Source organism: Python bivittatus, unplaced genomic scaffold (genome assembly GCF_059951505.1).
Source record: "Python bivittatus isolate LINGU-HERP-01145 unplaced genomic scaffold, Pbiv_v1 ctg000480_np1212, whole genome shotgun sequence".
NCBI classification, from domain to species: domain Eukaryota; kingdom Metazoa; phylum Chordata; class Lepidosauria; order Squamata; family Pythonidae; genus Python; species Python bivittatus.
Genome location: NW_028277075.1, coordinates 50,763,818 through 50,781,482, shown reverse-complemented (window position 1 = coordinate 50,781,482; position 17,665 = coordinate 50,763,818). Strand labels below are relative to the sequence as shown.

The window sequence follows — 17,665 nt, the reverse complement described above, 5'->3', positions numbered from 1 at the left end:
TGTGTTAACAGAGATAACAAGCTACTTCAGTGCTTGATGGCAGTTACACCCCTTGTTCTATTGCTATAAAGCATGTTGGGAGGAGGAAAGGGTTACATTTCCGTAAGTGTGCCCTACTGCACAGAGAGTCTTTTCAGAGGATAGGCTTTTAAAGGATACAGAGAAAGGGAAGAATGAAGACAAATGAGGCTAAGATGCTGTTTTACTGCAAAAGTTAAACAGATCTAAGAGTCAACAATGCATGGATATGAAGACTCCTGGATACCTTCGGTATGTAGCTTTGAACTTCTGGAAGAAGGGTGGAACAAAATTATACCTTTTAAATAACTACTATCCACACAAAAGAATGGTAATTAAATGATTTTTTACAGTAAAATTCTTGTTCCAAACAGCTTTGGATTTTCTTTAAAAACTAGCCAGTTTGCTTCTGGGTGCAATTCAACGTGCTGGTTGTTACCTATAAAGCCCTACATGGCACAGGGCCTGGTTACTTGAGAGACCGCCTGTCTCCCATAGCATCTGTCCAACCACTTTGATCTTGCAGGGTTGGCATGCTCTGGCTTCCTTTGATTAAACAATGTCATATTTCGGAACCCCAAAAGCACACTTTCTCTGTAGCAGTGCCTGCCCTCTGGAATAAGGTCCCTCCCCCCCCCAGATCTGAATGGCCCCCACTCTGTTGTTCAGAACAGTGGTGAAGACCTTGTTCATCATCCAGGCCTTTGGCAAGGGAGACTAAGACTATCACACTTGCCATCTTTTTTTTTTTCTTTTACTGATTTTACTGTACTGAATAATTTCTTTTATTGCTGTGAGCTACCCAGAATCACTGGGAGTCAGGCGGCATACAAGTTTAATAAATAATAATTATTATTTCCATTATTATTATTTCCAAATTTATTTGCAGTACAAAAAAATTATTAATGTAATACTAATAATAGTATTTTGCCATTATTTAAAAATGCTAAATTGTTTTTGATAGCACATTATTTACATGATATTTAATAGATACCAAGTAAAGAAGTGTGTACCATTCAGGAACAGATGAATGAACAGATGCTTTTAAATGCCACCATCCAAATATGGTTCAGACATAGAACTGATGATCACCTTAAGATCACTGCTCCTCTTTTCAGACTAGGAAGAAGAGATGTAGCCACAATTAATAGCTTCCTGTAACATCCAAACCAGGGAAATTGTGGTTCCTGGCCTGCTCAAATAGAGAGAAATGGAGCTGGATACTGACAAATGATTTCCTGCATTTTCTGGTTAAATAAACCATAACTGATAATCTGAACTAATCCAAGAAAATGAGAAAATTTAGCCCATAATTTAACTATAGATATAGCAAACATGGTTAAAAAATATAAAAATAGTTGTGACCTTCAGAAGCCTGAATCTATAAACTATACCTTGGACAGTCTCCTTGCTTACTCTCTAGCTGCTAAATACTGATTTAAAGTCACTAACCATTGCATTAACTTTAGACTGCCAATTTATAAGTCATGGTCAACTTCTGACAGAAGACAGAAGTTCCTGCATGTAAAAGAGGAACAAGTATGAGGGCTAAGTGAAAAGTAATGCATCTACCTCAATAACTTTAGTTTAAATAGGGATAGTTTAATAAATGAAACAGGAAAATAATCCTTGAAATGAGCATCCCTTGTTACCTGTATTTACTTCTCCACATAATCACCACCATTTGCTACACATTCTGCCAATGATCACAAAAGAACTCTAAACTTTGCCTATACAACCATGTCACATGACAGTACTTTCCACCTCTGTCACTTTGAAACAATGATTAAGCAGAGTTCAGAGGCACAAGAATTTTTACTGCAACATGAGAATGCTAGGTACATACCTCATGAGCCACCCAAGATGCAATTGTGAATTTAGATCTCACCATCTTATACCATCCACCATACAGTCCAAACTTGGTGCCATGCGACTTCCACCTTTTCCCCAAACTGAAGGAATGCCTTTGTGAGCATCTCTGACTCAAAAGAAGAGGTGGAGAGGACTATCAAGACCTGACTGAAAATTGGAAAAATCTCATGAAACTTTGTTTCTATATATGATAACTGCAGCGAGACTTCTATGTGCTCAAAGGGGGAAAGACTCAACATTACCTATAATGGAAGAATGGATGGTAAAGTTGATGGAGCTGGCTGATAGCAAAATTGACAGCTTTGATTAGAGAAAAGACATTAACTAATTTTAATGCTAATTGGAAGCCCCTTTTGGACTTTGCGCATGAAACAGAAAAAAATAAATCATGTTATATGGTTTTGATGATTAATAATACTAGTAGACAATGGAAAAAATGGATCTTACGTTGTAATCTTAGAGTAAGAGTTTAATGTAATTTTACTTGTAAAAGAAGTTGGAAGACATATTTTTTTTGTATTTGTTTTTTCCTTCCTTTTTCTTTTTCCACTCAGTTTTCTTCCCTTTTCTCTATTCCTTCTTTTTTCCATTCTTTTTCTTGATTATTAGTTCTTATTAGATTTTATTGTTTTCTTTTAAAATTTAATAAAATTATTTTTAAAAAGACCCGACTGAAGAGACAAAGTATGGAGTTCTTTCATGATAACTTTAAGAAGCTTGCCAATCATTGGCAGAAGTTTATAGGAAATGGTGGTGATTACATGGAGAAATAAATGCAGGTAACAAAAGAGCTCATTTCAAAGATTATTTTCTTGTTTCATTCACTAAAATGTCCCTATTTAAATTAAAGTTATGATGGTGGAGCCATTACTTTTAATTCAATAGTTGTATCATGTGAACCTTCAACCTTCCAAATCATGACATCTGAATACTGCTTTGAGGGCTGTGCAATGTTTTGGGTGTGATTTGAAATATGTGCTTCAGAATATATGGAATGGTAAACTATACTGTTGCAACTTAATACTGTTGCAACTCATTAAAGCAGCCATGTTCGTTTCCAGGACTGCACAGATACTATGGAAGCCTACTCCTTCATAATAAGCAAACTATAATTAAAAACCACTTTCCTGTCTTCTGGATCATACACCGAGAAACAGTTCTTGCTGGCCTCTACCTGGTGGTACATACAGATAGAGTACCCGTAGAGATAGATTAACCATAATCTTATTGACTAGGTTTACGGATGATTCTAACTCAGAGTTTGTTCAGTAAGTTATAATGGCTGGATTTATACAACAGACTAAAAATCATTTTTTTTCTTCCCAGTGTTTTTCTCACAGGTGCGGGGGGTCAGGGTCTGCTTTTTTTTTCCGGATCAACCAAATGTTGATCCATTGGTTGCAACAGGAACTGAATGACCTGGCTTGTCACCTGAGCCTGACGTCATGGACCGAGAGAGAGCGACTGGCCCAAAGTCACCCAGTGGGCTTTCATGCCTAAGGCGAGACTAGAACTCACAGTCTCCTGGCTTCTAGTCTGGAACCTTAACCACTAGACCAAACTGGCTCTATAGACTAAAAATCAATTACAATAATATTCTAGGCCATTAAACAAGAATTGGCCTTGTTTCTTTTTAATTCCCCAAGCTTCTAATAAAGCCAGCACCACAGGGGGAAAAATCTATTTTAATAATAATAGCACTTCTCAGCTTGTTAAATCACCACAGCAAATTTATGCATTTACACACTGATTTACAACTAGTTTTACACTTTCCATAGTTTGCTTTACCTTAGATATAAGCTCCAAACTCATGGCCCACAGGTTACCTGAGACTATTTTTTTTTCCTTTACAAAGAACAGCCTGTTGACATTAATTTGACTAAAGCAACTGGTTCCCATTCATAAATGTATTACATTGCTTTTCTTAAAGGTTGGCAAGTTTTCTCTTCTTCCAAAAACAATAGCTGATTACATGTAGTCCCTGGGTTAAAAAGCCCAGTTTAAGGATGGCCCATAGTTAAGAACGGAGCCTATTGTAGCAAAAGTCAAGTTAAATATACAGTTATTCAAGTTAAATATACAACGGTTCAAGTTAATTACACAATACTACTTATACAGTATTATACAATAATACTGTTCCAGCTTACATGCAAATTCAACTTAAGGACAGACCTTGAGAACCAGAACTTATTCTTAAACTGGGGACTACCTGTATATATTTTTACAGATATTGGCTGTGGGGAATATGTCCTTCCCAAATACAAATAGCCACTTGAGACATGAAGCTGTTCAGAACTAATGCAATTTAGAGAAAACTACTAAAGTAGTGTTGCTTCAGTAACAACAAACTCTTAGCAGGTATTTAAATGCTGACTGAATCTTAGTATGTTTTTAAAGCGACTTACCTACCAAAGAGGTGACCTTGACTAGCAATATGACTTATCTACAATAAAGAGTTGAAGTTGGCTAGCAATATGAAGAACTAAAGTGTTAAAAACTGGAGAGTTGTGCTTGAAAATTTTAGAAAAAAAAAAAAAGAAGAAGAAAATCAGAATTTTTGCCCCCTTAGGCTTCAAATCTCTACAGTGGAACCTCGGGTTACGAATGCCTATGTTAATGAACTTTTCGGGTTACGACCAGCTCTGGCCGCAAAAATTTACCTCGGTTTGTGAACTCCGCCTCGGGGTACGAACAGGATACGCGGCCATTTTCCCTCCCGTGACACGGTCCGTGGCCATTTTTCTGCCCCTGACACGTGGTCCGCGGCCATTTTCCACCCGACATGTGGTCGGCGGCCATTTTTCCACCCCTGACACGTGGTCGGCGGCCATTTTTCCACCCCGACACGTGGTCCGCGGCCATTTTTCCGCCCGACACGTCCGCAGCCATTTTCCGCCCCTGACACGTGGTCAGCGGCCATTTTTACGCCCGACACGTGGTCCGCGGCCATTTTTACATCCCTGACACGTGGTCCGCGGCCATTTTTCCGCCCGACACGTGGTCCGCGGCCATTTTCCACCCGACATGTGGTCCTAGGGAGGGGGACTCTCCCTCCAAGCAATAGCCGTCTCCCTGTCCTCCACGCCAGAATGGATTAATGGTAATTACATTGAACCTTATGGGGAAATTTCCTTCAGGCTGCGACCAATTCGGGGTGCGACCAGAGTCACGGAATGAATTAAGTTCGTAAACCGAGGTTTCACTGTACTAGGGGAAAAAATCCAAGAAGACTATTTTCCCAATCTTGGTATCTTTAATATGTTTATATAGAGAGAGATTTTTTTAAAATGTGAGTGTAAATTATATATGCACTATTCAAAAACTGAATTGTCTGCAACAAATTTTTCAAGTACACAATGTACCCAGGTACTTCATCATCCATATGTATTTGCTGCATCAGTACAAAACATTATAGAATACAGATATTCAAGGCAAGATAAATAAAAGGATTGAAGTCTGATAAGCTGCTTTTCTTTTCTTGTACCTAGAGGCAATACAATAGATCTTTTCTTATATTCTAAGGATCAAGCGGTAAGCAACTTTATGCAATCAGAAGCCATACATTTTGTGGGAAGGGGGAGGATGTCCTCTGAGGGAGCCTTGGTTTTGGAGGGACCAAAATTTTCAGCACCTTTCCAAAGGGTCTTTGGGAGTTCTAGTGATACAAAATAGAGAAATGTAAAGTCTAGCAGATTTTATTTTCATTGTTATTTTCATTAAAAAAGGGGGGGGAAATCATGTTAAAAATTGCGTTCTACTACTTATTTTTACAGCATGATCTTGAGTGACTGTAGTGTGACAGAAATGGGTTTAGGGGCTGCTGATTCCCACATGCTAGTCTTCTTTCTAGTTAACTGCTTTTTCTTACTTCTAATGACAGTATGACACTATAGAAATATTTGGAACTATACTACAGCTAACAGATATTTTATACAGCTATTACAGATAATAAATCTAGCTAAAAAAAAGAAAAAAGAGAGAAAAATGGAGGGAATTCAAAAAAATGAGGAAAACTTTTTAAAAACATTTTCCTAGTTCACTAGTTTTCTAAATCACATCCTCCATGAAGTTTTGAAACCTAATCTCTTTCAAATTCATATAGCAAAAGCTAGCATAACACATTACATAAGCTAATTATGTGATGTGGGAAGAAATACTTCCTTCTGTATTAATTGCATAACCCTACATTTTAGTATTACGATAGGGTAAAATCTTCCATTTCTCCACACTATAAGTCATTTTCTACATCTACATCTGTCATCTGGCTTTTTTTTGCTTTTTTTTGCTTTTTTGCAAAGTGGAAGAGTCTTTCATTACTTAGGCTATGTTTTTAGTCTTTTTAACTTTATAATATGCTGTGGAGTTTTTTGGAAAACTGTATTAAGTATTTTAAATTCAGACATATGGTATACAAACAGAAAGCAATTGCTATACCAGCCACTTGACTTAGGTCCTTTTAAAATAATCCTGGCATGGAATTTGTTTTTCTTTCTTTTTTTTAAGGATAAATTAAGGAAAATTTCCCAATTCTTTTAATTACAGCAGCCAATATTATGACATAGCACCTTGCAGAAAGCATCTGAAAAGTGGCTAGGAATCCTGAAGGGGGAAAAAAAGTTTAGGAAAATTGGGAAATTCTGAAAGAGATAATTAAGGCTCAAGCACAAATAATGCTAAAAAAAAGAAAAATGGGAGGCACCCAATGAAACTACTAAGGCTGCATCAAGATAAGATGATAAACTGAGAAATAAAAAGGACAAGTTTAAAAAATGGAAAGAAGCCAAAAAAAAAAAAAAAGGCAGAGTATCAGAGAATAGTCTGAATCTATAAGGATGGTGTCAGGAAAGTTAACACTCAGAATAAGCAAAGGCTAGAAATGAATGCCAGAAATAACAAAAAAGATTCTTTGGGTATGTGCAGAACAAGAGAAAGGAAGCAGTCAGTCCACTTCTCCATTAGAGAAGACAGTGAGCTGGTGACAGGCAACAGGAAAGAGGCCAAACTGCTTAATTTCTATTTTGCATCTGTCTTTTCACAAAAGGAAAAAAGTGGCCATATAAATTGAATAAAATAAATATCAGGAAAAGGTGATCTAACCTGTCAAAGCTATACAATGAGTGGGGGGTGGGGGTCAGGTTGTAGAAGAGAAATGCAGATCAAGATAGGTAAGGAACTGGTAATGAGATCTCCTAGCTGCTTTGAATAAATTTAAGGCCCAGATGGATTATATCCCAGAGTACTAAAGGAACTGGCAGAAGTGATCTCAGAAACATTGACTATGATCTTCGAGAACTCCTGGAGTATAGGGGAATGTCAGAAGGCTGAAGAAGAGCTAACACTGTTCTTCAATCTTTAAAAACCGGAGGAAAAAAAAAAACAGATACAGAAAGCCAGACTGGTCATCCTGACATCAGCACCTGGGAGAATCCTAGAAAAGATCAACAAGCAATCAATTTGAAAGACTCAGAAAGGAAAAAGAGATTACTAGAAGCCAGGATGAATCTGTTAAAAACAGCTGCACCAGACAAATCTTACTTTTTTTTTTTTTTTTTACAAAGTGACCAAGGGAATGTTGTTGTAGTACACTCAAAGTTCAGTAAGGTGTTTGATGAAGTTGACCATAACCACCTTCTTGATAAAATGGAACAATGTGGGATAGATGATCCTACTTCCAGATGGATTTGCAGTTGGTTGAACAACTGTAGCCAACATGTAGTCCTTAATGGGCCTATTCCACATGGAGGGAGCTATGCGCTGGGCTACCTCAGAGTTCTATCCTGGGCCCAATGCTCTTTAACATTTTCATAATGACTTAGATGAAGGGATAGAAGGAACGTTCATCAAATTTGCAGGCAGAAAAATGCTGGGGAAGGGGGGTATTGTAACACCTCAGAACACAGGTTCAAAATTCAAAAGGAAGTTGATAGACTTGAACACTGGGCTTTATTCAACAAAATGCAGTTCAGTGACCAGCTATACAGGGTTCTTCTCTTAGGTAGGAAAAAATAGATGCGCAGGTACAAGATAGGTGGTATCTGATTCAACAGTAGTACTTATGAGAAGGATCTGGGCATCCTGTTAGACCTCAGATTAAGCATCAGCCAGCAGTGTGCTGCAACTGCCAAAAGAGCTAATGCAATCTTGGGCTTCAACAGAAGTATAGTATTGAACCAGAAATTGTAATTCAGGTCTATGTTGCGCTGGTTAAGCAACACTCGAAATTCTGTGTCCAGTTCTTATTGCCAGAATTCAAGGATGCTGAGCAACTAGAGAGAGTGCAGAGAAGAATGTCAGCCTTTTGAGGTAGGCTAGGTGAGGAAACAGACTTCACAAGTTTGACTGAAACTATATTTTATTGATATAGGCTGCAGTTACAGAACCTTGAAAGCCTGACAGTGGTTTCCTTTCCCTCTCTTTTATACCCCAGTGAATTAGGGTAGAGCCAGCCTGAGAGTCTTTCTCACATTTTCTCTGTTTCCCAGGCTTAAAGTATGCTTTTGCTTTTATAATCATTTCTGCATAGTTCCTCCAAGGTCACTTCAGTGGCTCTTCACAAAGAGTGACGAAGATGGTGAGGGGCTTGGAGGTTAAATTATATTAAGAACATTTAAAGGAACTCAGTATGTTTAACCTAAAAAGAGAAGGCTAAGGGGAGACATTAGAGCAATCTTTAAATACCTGAAAGGCTATCAGAGAAAAGAGGGTATAGCTCCTGGACCAGGAGGCCATTCATGCCCTTGTGACGTTCCATCTGGACTACTATAACGCGCTCAACTTATGAATGCTTGAAAACTGGCGCAGAATGCGGCAGCACGGGTAGTGAATGGCACCTGTCACTCAGTGCATGTAACACCACTACTTCATGAGCTGCATTGGTTGCCAGTGTACTTCCAGGTGCAACTCAAGGTGCTGGTTGTCACCTTTAAAGCCCTTCACAACTTGGGACTGGGTTACTTGAGGGATCGTCTCTCCCCAATTGTTTCTACCCATCCCACCAGGTCAGGGAGGATGGGCATGCTTCAGGTCCTGTTGGCTAAGGAATGCCAGTTGTCAGGGCCCAAAAGGTGTATCTTTTCTCCCATAGTGCCCATCCTATGGAACATTCTCCCTCTGGAGATCAGGATGGCCCTGACCCTGCTGGCCTTTCATAAGACCCTAAAGACCTGGTTCAGTGCCAGGCCTGGTGCCCCAAGTGCATGAAGGGACCCATTTCCTGGCTGTTTTAGAGATTGTGGACTGTGATGCTTCCTCAGCTGTTATGTAAATAAATAAGTCAAAAATAAAATAAATTTATTATCCATAGTTCCCAAGGATAAGACAAAAACTAATGAGTAGAAGCTTTACAGAGAGAGAGATCCAAACATGAAATAAGGAATAATTTCCTCCCTGTGAGAGCTATTAAGCCAGAGGTTCTCAAACTATTTCACCCAACTGCTTCTTTTCCCCATCTCAAATAATGTCATTACCCCCATAAAAAAGGGACTCTTGTTTTACCCAAGAGTTTTGGCAGCGGCAGTCCCAAACCCTTGACTCACAAACAATTACAAATTGCTCCATTACCCCCAGGATATATCCAAATTACCCCCTTGGGAATAATTAACCCCAGTTTCTGAACCACTGTTTTAAATAGTAGAACATCCTGTCTCCTATAATCATGGGTGCTCCACCACTGGAGGTTTTCAAGCAAAAGTTGGACAGACATTTGTCTGGAATGGCACGAGGATTCCTGTCCAGGGTAGCGGACTGGACTAGCAGATCTCAATTTCTAAGGCAGCTGACTCTCAAAAGTAACAAAAATCATTATATAATGTACATTTCACTTTTGCATAAAATAACAGATATTATATATGACAATTCAAATTTGTGTTTGGAATGGAACAGGCCTTTTTTTAGGAGCACACTTAAAGATATCCACTGAAAGAGCATACATAGAGAATGCTGTTAGTCTGTTTTAAACCAAGGCATTTCCAGGTAAAAGATCTCAAATCGCAGAGTAGGGAAGAGTAGTTTTTGTTTCAAATAGTGGACAGCTTCCACTATCTGAGTTAACAAATAAGATCTAAATAAACAAATAGCCTGCCTCTGTATAAGGTAACCTTAGAGACCACTATTTTTACACTGAAATATCTTTGCCTAATAATTGTTCTTTTACATTTCTTTTTTCCAGTCAAATTCAAATACATATTCTTTGGTCTGCATCTCTTTGGCGTGCTGCAATTGAAACCAAGCAAAACTGATACACAAACCCAAACTATGCATGTCGACAGCATGTCCAAGTTTAAAGCCAGACTACCTCAATCACTTATTAAGGCAATGGAAGGACAGAAGAAAAGTGCCTAGCAGCAGTAGAATATACTAGACCTTCTCCTTACCAACAGCTGAAGGATTCTTCTCCACAGCCAAATTCTGATACCAGATAAACTTAAATTGGGAGAAGTCTGTGTGGGTTGCAGGAAGAAGTTGCAAGGAGCAGAACAACGGGGACCAGAGGGTTCAACCCACTGGTCACCACACAGGCAATCTTTCTACTCTTAAAAACAGATCCACATTTGCCACATAGATACCCATTTGCCACATACCACATATGCCACATACCACACATGATTTCAATACATATAGGAAGCTGGTGAAATTGTACATTATAGTACATTTCAATAGATGCATTTTCATTCAGAGCACTCTAAACTGTCAGCAAGAGATGCAAGCACTGACAGAGAGATGTTTGCCTCTTTCTGTCCTTTTCCTAAGAGAGGGTTTTCCCCCCTTTAATTTCTTCCACCATGTTGTGAGCAATAAGAGGAAATAAATACTGTAGAAGTAATAGGAATAAAATAAGTACAGCTCTAATTTGGGTAAAATACCTAGATGTCTGAATCTATTCAATATCTTCATCAGTACTCATTTTAGTTTTGTCCACTGTTTAACATCAGAAAAGAGCCACCCTCAGAAAGGTGGCAGGAGAATCCAATGTTAGATTTCCCTCCCTCTGAAGATCAAATCTTACCCTTGGGAACGTCCACCGTGCCCACCCACTTACTCAAACGGGAGGGGAAAGGGCAGCAGTATGGGGAACAGGAACAGCAATATTCCTAGACAGCAAAAGCCAAGACCATAACATCATGCCTATAGATCCACCCATGTTGATGTAAGTATAGCCATGGCAACTTTCAATAAAAATCCCACCTACATTGGCAGTACTACAACTAGTTGCTATGTTTTCGTTTCCAGGCACCTTTTCCCCCTCCCTTCCCTTCCGAAGATATTAGATATTACATTGGAGCTGAGTCTATGTGTATGCCCAGATGGAATTAAAAGCAGCCACAGAAGTCCAGTAGCAGAAGCAGGGAAATAATCCAGGTTAAGAAATTGCTTAGCCCTTTTCCCTCCTTCTGTTCAATATTTCCTCATTGTTTACACAATAAAGAGAACTAGGGGGCGCAATTCTAAATGGAAAAACAACTGAATAAAAAAGAGTTAAGCAGTCGTCCTGCAATTTTTTTGACTTCCAATGGCAACCTCTCATCTTCTTTCTATGTGTTTTTTTGCACAGTGTTAGATATGCCTCTTATATAATGCTTAGTTTGGCTCTTTATAGAACTCCCTCAAAAAAGAATTTTGAGAAACACAGCAAAAAAGGGATCCATGTTCTGGTATGCTTAAATACAGCAAAGCTTATCTACAAAACAGCCAAACCAGCATAGCTTATTGCATCCTCAGCAGATTCACTGACAAACTTTTTAACAGTTTGTAGATAACAGCTATTACCTAGCTATTATATGTTAAAATATATTCAGAACCAAGCTTACTTAAATAAACTTAATCCAGGGATGATTTGGACATGGTCTCACCTCACTTTTTTCCCTCTGCAGTATCCTGAAATTCCAGTAATGTGTCACTGAAATTACCAAATGGTAGTGATGTAATTTCTTACTGATTTTCATTTTAAAATCACAGAAAAACTGTACGTAAGCCTTCAGATTTGTAAATGTGCATAACCAAAGTAAAAGAAAATTTAAATCAACATTCAAACATCTCTTAAAATATGGGCTGTCTTACTTCTACATTATGACATCATCCCTTTGATCCCTGCCACTCTCATTCACCCCCCCACAAGAATGTTAGAATCGCTGCTCCCAACTCCATAACAGTTGCATATCCTGTCTTAATCAATTAAAAAGACATACTTAGAGCAAAGCAAAAGATGTAACTTGTTAACAATTTTTTTTCTACAGATGAATAAGAAAAACAAGATTCTTCAGAAACATATTCCAGTCTAGGCGTGCTATTCATGCCTCCACTTCTGCTTCAGGGAAAGTAGTTCAAGGCATGCTAAAGCAGATAAATTCCAACCAATTCATGCGGAAGAAATGTCACCAACCCATACACAGATACACAAAAATGTCTATTACATCGGGCAAACCAATAGTCAGAAGAAAGTTGTTCATGCAAATAAAATAACTACATCTTTTGTAGATTTACCAAAATAAACAATCTAGAATAGGCATGTCTCAGCTATTCTGCCATAAGCACAACATTCTACTAATAATACAACAGATTAAACCATATACTCAGGATCCTTCCCAAATCAGTTCAGATACTAATCTTTCTTCTGGGACTACCTATTTTTTTTTAATTTACTTTTTAAAAAGTTTAGCCATTCTTTTACCAAATATTTGATTTCTTTTAAACATATTGCAACTTTCACACTTGCATCTTTGGCACATAACCCACACTTCTAGCAGTTGAGAACACATCTGCCTAATTTTTTCCACTTTATCTTGCCCAAAGGCACATATTAAGTAGATTAAATAATCAGAACAAACTATTACTAGTAGGACAGCATTTTACAGGGCTTCTGAAGATGGAGAGACAAATCAAGATGATCAGGTAAAACAGCACAACAGAGCCAAGCTATAATCCCGCATTAACTGCAACATGATGTAAAAGCATTGAAACACATGCGATAGTTACAGCTGACAACATGTGATCCTCTGTCAAAAGGCCAGTTTTCAACAGCAACACACTGATACAATGCTGTTAAGTCACAATAAAGAGGTCTCTCCCATTAACTACTTACTGACTCAATGCTGATATGATGGTGTCTCAAAGATACATTTTCCCTGCCCCCCAAAAATTCAGTCTTCAGTCTTTTGACAGTTTTGTACTAAAAATTGATTTGGCAAGTTTCATTACGATGAGGACACAAACCTTCTTATTTCAGTTTGCCATACATGACTGTAAGGGACTACCAATTACCGCAATTTTCAAGAAGCTAAATAACCAAAGTAAAGAGCCAACTGCCTGTACAATATTTGCCTGTGATGTTCTACTATATCAATTCTAATACAAATTTAGGAAATATTTCATGTTCAGTTCAAGATCAGATTCCCTTATTGCAGTCACTTTTATAATCTATTTTGACTGTGGAAAAATTATACAATTACAATTATGCAAACTATTGCCAGTAAAAAATAATACCCTATTTCATTAAAAAATAGAAGTTTATACTTTTAACACAATACTCTTTAAATACAGAATCTATAAAATCTAAAACAGATTATATAATTGTCATAGAAACTGAAATTTTATTTAAAATAAAAAATATAAATTCTAAAACCTAATCTACAACCCTCTCCCCCAGTACTGAAAACCAATTATTTACAAAACTAAGGTAAACATGTGATGCTTGAGCATAACCAGTTAATGCTATTTTAAATTACATCAACCAGAATCACAGTGCCAAACTATTACTTGGAAAATAACAGTAATACTTAGGAAAGAAATTTTTAAATTTTATACGATTTCAAAGCTGCTCCAATCATACAACTTTGGGTAGTTTACAGCAATTAAAAAAAAATAAAATTATTACAATAAAAGATACAATTCATAAAATATAATATCAGCAATACCCATAAATTAAGATCCAAAAGCCTAAAACAGAACTGCTTGGATTTGCCTCCTAAATATCTATAAGGAAAGAGCTATCCTTACCTCAGGAGGCAGATGTCCACATTGAAGAGCAAAAGAAAAGGCGCATTTTGTTTATATTTTAAAAAGCAACACAGAACACACATAATGAATACAGCATAAATATACTCTCTGTATTGCTTTTTATAATATAAATCATAATTGGATGAATCCATAGAGCAAACTAAGCCAAAGCCAATACTTTTCTAACTAACTTCTGGCAAATAACAACTGTTTTCAGTCAATCTGACAAGTAAACTCATATCTATGAGAATGTAATATATTTTCACCTTTACATGTCTTTAACAAGGCATAAATGAGGAATTCTGATATATGTGCATGGGCTGGCCAGAAGGCTTATACATTTGGCTGCCTTGTTTACAATGCTGGCTTGCAAAGATTTTATAAGTAATAAATATCTCAGAAAACGGTAATATCCTGGATGTGAAGGGCTAGATAATAGAGATAATTTAGAGTCCTACATTTTTGAGAAAAGAAGTTCTTTGTGAAAACACAGGCATGAGAGGTCCCTAAATCACAATCTTCAACCTAACTGATAAAATGGCCACTAGGAAAAAGGAATTTTAATTAAAAGTAATGGATTATGTAGCCTTTCCCATCCTTTCTCCTTCTCCAAACTACTTGGGTTTTAAGAAATCACAAAGGAAAAATGCATGCTATAACTTTATTTTCCTCACTAAGTGCCAGTCCTTTCTTCTCTAACATGCTGATCATTTCATCAGGTATATAATCTCAATGTCATTCTGGTGTAAAGAAACTACTGAACATAAACTTTTCACTTGGTATTATTTATCTATAAATAGATACAAATTCTTCCACAAAATGGACTTGAATTTCGCCACCAGACTATTGGAATAATCTCTAAAATTGAAAATGTGTAATGAATACATGGTCTTGTTTTGCTTGGGCATCCTTTAAAGCGCGAACAGTAGCGTAACATGAAATAATGTATTACTTGATTATCCTAAAATCCATGCTACTATCTCTATATTTTGTGCCAAAAGGCTCACCAAGTAAACATACATTCTCTACTTTTGTGTATGTTATCAGATTTGAAAAATATTAATGTACATTAATGTTTCAGAATGTTCATACTTATATCATCAATGTTGTGGCATGATAATGGCTAACAATATATTAAAGAATATGTTTCATGAAATAAAGTCTTTAAAATACTAAAAGATTATTTGCTCTAGAAATAATTCCTTATCTTGATAAGCTTTAAAAATGGAAAAAGTTTATAGCTGCAATTAATTAATTACCCACTACTTGGAAATAAGCTCCATTAAACTCAATGGGATTTCTGATAAAATTTCATTTTTATGCTAAATGAAACAGGTTCATGTGTCTAGCTAAGACAAAACCTGTCAGATTATAATTGGTTTCCAACACCCTACTGAGCCATAATGTAGACTGTTTGTTTTGACATTTTGTGTGCATCTAGCCATTTAGTTGTACTGTATAGTTTAATGCAACATGTGGACCACTTGTATGGCTTAAACGAACCATAGTTAAAATAATTGATAATTTAACACAAAAGCTAGATTTCTTACCTGTAATTATACAAATTATATACAAATGCATATATAATTATATTACAAAAGTTTAATATGTCAAAGGCAAGATATAAATCTAATAAATACCCAATGGAATATTTTCTCCCGTAGAAGTCTGTCTTTATTAAAGAATCAAACTAATTTACAAACTCATTCTTCACAACATTCTTCTTGGGCTTTAGGAAAATTGTGAAGATCTACCTGTTCTGTCTTGCATAGGAGGAGATGGTGTTGTAACTGAAGGTGGAGTTCACAAGCACATGGTGTTTTTATTTTTTTGTTTTATGTTTTGTCCTTTTTATTTTTATATGCATTTGGAGGGGTTGAATCATTATTTTCATTTTTCTATATGTTGGCTTTATTAGCTAGTCAAGATCCTTCAGGAATGGGCGGCACACAAACAAAGTGAGTGAATAAATAAACAAAGCCCTGACCTGATTACATGCTACTTAATCTATTTGCTTGATGACACATTTATTAAAATTAGCCTCTTAGTAATTCTATAGTGATATCATAGCTTAATTTCTTCTCTAATACTATTCACTTGTAAAATGTCTCTTAAGTTTTTAAAACTTAGCACTGAAATGTACATGATACAAAAACCACCATAACAACTCTTAGAGCTAGGAAACTAGTGAATTTTAATTATATTCAGTTTCCTAATTGCCATACATGGAGGAAGCTGAGCAACACAGTTCTGTAAATTGCCTTCTAAGGTAAGTATATAGAACAGTAAGATTTAATTTATCTTTCAAATACAACATTCCAACAGACTATCTAAATCATATAAAAAGCCAGTGAAGCAAAAAACCCAAATGAGACAGCTAAGATTACTGTCCTTCATTTGTTGTTTTTTTAAAAATAAATGTGATATTAATACCACAGAACAAAGAGTCAATGATTTCAAGTACCCTTTATATAGCACTTAGTGCATAGTCATGGCTTAATATAAGTGCATTTACAAAATTAGCTACATGCATATCTAAGTATCTGGTTTCACAAGCACATGCGAATAAGACACCAATATTGCTGGCCAAGAGAACTCAATGTTTAGCATATAAAACATGCACAAAAAACCTGTCTAAATTAAATTCAGGTAAGTGTATCTTTACATGAAAAATAATTTTAATTATCTCCGTATAATACTCTTCCTAAAAATAATGCTACAAGTTATCAGTTAGGATGGTAACTGGTTTAAAATAAAGTTGCTATATTAAAAGCACTCTTTGACACAGAAGATCATAAAATAAATGCTTGCCTAATAAAAATTACTAAAAATAAAAACACAACACAAATAAGATTTGATGTTTGCAGCCAATTATTACTATTATAACAAACTTTATTATAATAAAGCCTATGACTCAAAATATTAGGTAATTCCCACAGGGTTATTTTGGTTTTGTTTTGGTGAAAAAGATTTATAAGAGAAAACGCAATCTCCAAATTCAACATAACAGAACCTGATTAAGGACTAAGGTAATATTAAATTTAACATCAATTCTAAAGCCCAACTCGTTTTGAATGATTGCCAGTATGAAGTGATTACTCCACACACCATTCTGAATTAGACTGTTCCCCCTGGTATGAAAATAGTCGTTACTTTCCCCAAACCATTGTTGCTAGTTACCTCTGAGTCCCGAAGAGAGGCAATAATTCCTTGTAACAAGAGTAGACTGCGACCACGCCTTCCTGCTGCTCTAACAAGTTGCAAGGGGAGCAGTCGTGTCACATTTCTTCTTTCATACACAGCGATCCTAAAGATTAGCCTGTTTGGTCAGTGTAAGACTAATCTAGCAAAAGGGCACGGAAGGGTGAGGGCGGGGGCAGAGGCAGGCGCACGCACGAAAGGGAAATTTCTGGTTCCCAGAGTTAAAAAAAGCAAAACAAAAAAAACCCTGCACAGAAAGCGACAACGGAAGCAAAGCGAGAAATGAGCTGAACTATTTGTACGCTAAACTGGGTGCTCTCAGATACGCCGGCGGCAAGAAAGCCCGTTCGTGCTTCACTCTGTAATTAATACTAAAAAAAAAAAATAAAGGGGGGGATTTTAGTAGTATTTTCCCAGCCGTGGCAAAAAGGCACCCTTGTTCAGGCGCCCATTCCACCAAAAAGAATGGAAAATTTGCAACTGAACTCTGCCAGGGCAGTTTTAAAAGGAGCTCTAATCTCTCCCCTAAACTAAACGCCAGCGGCGATTACGATTCGAGCAATCAAGACTTCGGGGCCAAAAT

At 36.8% G+C, this 17,665-nt stretch overlaps 1 protein-coding gene across 3 annotated transcripts in view; it reads right to left on the bottom strand.

The window, feature by feature from the left end:
- Positions 1-17,665, bottom strand: part of HIPK3 (homeodomain interacting protein kinase 3) — an 88,577-nt gene that overhangs the window by 39,898 nt on the left and 31,014 nt on the right. The window contains exon 1 of one of the 3 annotated variants that reach the window (XM_088145874.1): positions 17,062-17,207. The exons of the other annotated variants lie outside the window; for them this stretch is intronic. The gene's annotated coding sequence lies outside the window, so the exon portion shown is untranslated. Of the gene's footprint in view, positions 1-17,061; positions 17,208-17,665 lie in introns of those variants that run through there. 3 annotated transcript variants of the gene reach the window in all.